The sequence below is a fragment of the Ochotona princeps genome, chromosome 15 (assembly GCF_030435755.1).
Source record: "Ochotona princeps isolate mOchPri1 chromosome 15, mOchPri1.hap1, whole genome shotgun sequence".
Classification (NCBI taxonomy): domain Eukaryota; kingdom Metazoa; phylum Chordata; class Mammalia; order Lagomorpha; family Ochotonidae; genus Ochotona; species Ochotona princeps.
Window position 1 is genome coordinate 14797166 of NC_080846.1, and position 2275 is coordinate 14799440.

The 2275-nt window shown below is 41.9% G+C and overlaps 1 non-coding gene across 1 annotated transcript; it reads right to left on the reverse strand.

Annotated features, from left to right (window-relative positions):
- Positions 1–760: 760 nt before the first annotated feature.
- LOC118757671 (U6 spliceosomal RNA) lies at positions 761–864 on the reverse strand. Its single transcript, XR_004995326.2, has one exon. It is a non-coding gene; the product is annotated as a U6 spliceosomal RNA (small nuclear RNA).
- Positions 865–2275: the final 1411 nt, after the last annotated feature.

The following is a 2275-nucleotide window of genomic DNA, read 5'->3' on the forward strand; positions in this document are numbered from 1 at the left end:
CAATATATACTTAAGCTACTACATAATTACGTAAGTAGCTGACTTTACTGAGTTTTGATTTTTGAGGAAAAACATGCATATTCATGGAATATCACAAGATGCTCCAATGGACGTGCCCGTTGTGTAATAGCCAATCAGGGGCAATACAGCTGTTTCCTGAAGCATGGTGAAAACATTCTCAGTCATATTTTTGAGGCTTTATTTGTTCCAGAGAAACAGACAACACATTTACAGTATCTCCCATCTCCCTAGTTTGCAATAGTCCATAGAAGGTCCTGCTTTTAGCCGGCTGTGGTTTAGTAGTCCTACCAGTCTTCCCTTGTGCTTCTTCTTTCTCTCCCCTCGCCACACTCGGTAACCCACTGCACTTTGAATTCCCATGTGCTCACCTTTTTCAGACTCCACAGATGTATGAGGTCACGTGGTTCCTGACTCTCTCTGCTTAGCTTATGTCACTTAACATGACGATCTCCAGCACTGGCAAGTAACAAAAGCTTATCTTTTCTAATGGTTCCCGACGGCAAATTTCTGAGCAAAACATGAATAAAATTAAAAAGAAAGTAATTTATGAATTTAATTTAATAAAATTAAAGAGAAAATAATTAATGTTAAAATATCAGATACTAGCACTTACAAAATGTTATGACCTTTGGATTATAATGATTGTGTAAGTATTTGACATTACTAAGATCAAACTCAAAGGTCACTTAACAGGATCTAATGAACTTCTCTATTCACATATCCATTCACTCATTTATCTTATAAAGTAATAATCATCATAATGGCTATTTTCCTTGCACAGGGGCCATGCTAATCTTCTCTGTATCACTCCAATGTTAGTATATATGCTGCCGAAGCGAGCACATAATGGTTATTTTCAAACCAAAGATTCCCATCTGCATTGCCTTTTCCATCATAAATCTCATCATGCACCCTTCTTCCAACTTCAAGGTAACTCATGGTAAGAGCTGAAGTGGGCCAGTGTTGTCACACTGGTAAACTCCCACCGGAGATGCTGGTATCCTGTGTGTATACTGGTTCAAGTCCCAGCTATTCCACTTCCAGTCCAGCTCCCTGCTAATGTGCTTGGAACAGCAGCAGAAAATAGCCTATATACTATCATATAGGTGCAGGTTCCTGTCCTGGCTGCTCCACTTCCCATCCAGCTCACTGCTCGTGGCATTGGAAAGTAGTGGAGGACAGCCCAAGCCTTGGGACCCTGTACTCATGTAGGAAACCCAGAAGAAGCTCTTGGCTCCTGGCTTCAGATCCGCTCAACTCTGGCCATTGGAACCACTTGGGGAGTGAACCAGCAGATGGAAGATCTTTCTCTCTGTCTCTCCTTCTCTCTGTAAATCTGCCTTTTTCATAAAAATAAATAAATCTTTAAAAAATTTATTAGATAATAGATCTCATTGTTGTGTATACATGTGCGCACATGCACACACACGCATACACCCCTCTACGCATACACATATACACGCACTTGTCCTATCTTCTTTCTTGTCCTTTGCTCCATTTTTTCTCCCTCTGTAACAGGCCCAGTAGATGCCACCCCATGCATGTTCCCTGTGTCCTGTCCCTTCCAAGGTGTGCCCACAGAGCTTTTTCTATATATCTAAGGCCTTTTCTAAATCCTTGAAGGTCAGGCCAGGTGGAGGGTGGATGAAAAGTGAATGCCTTGTGTTCCTTGCTTTCAAAGGAGAGAGAAGATTTTGAGGCATATTTTATGCAGTTTCCCTGAGCTCCCTAACGCGGCTGCTTTGGTTTCTCAGTGATACATACACCCCTGATGGGTCGCTTTCGCTTCCCAGTTTCATTTCCCCTTCCTTATCAGCTCTTCCTGGAGGAATACTTCTGAGCATATTGCTTTTAGTCAGGTCCTTTGAAAATTAACACATACACACAGTGAAGACACCCGTTTCTCCCACATCTACATTTGTTGAAGAGCGCTACTGGTCAAGAAGCGTAATGTTGAAACAGTACGAACATGGGTTGAGTGGGGAGGAAAATCCTGGCGGCTGCTCCTTCTGCAATTCTTTGTTAGGAATCTGGCATGAACTTCTTGGAACTGAGCACATTCATGGCCATGGTTTTTATGAGGAATCCGTGACATTCACTTCCCTCTTCGAGTCCCATTCCAGCTTCTGCTCTCAGGAGTAATCCAATAAGCTGATGTGTCCATTTTAAACCACAGGGGATCTGCGAACACAATGTTGATATTGACACCATGTCTTTAAAAAAAAGATTTATTTTGATTGGAAAGGCAATCTAC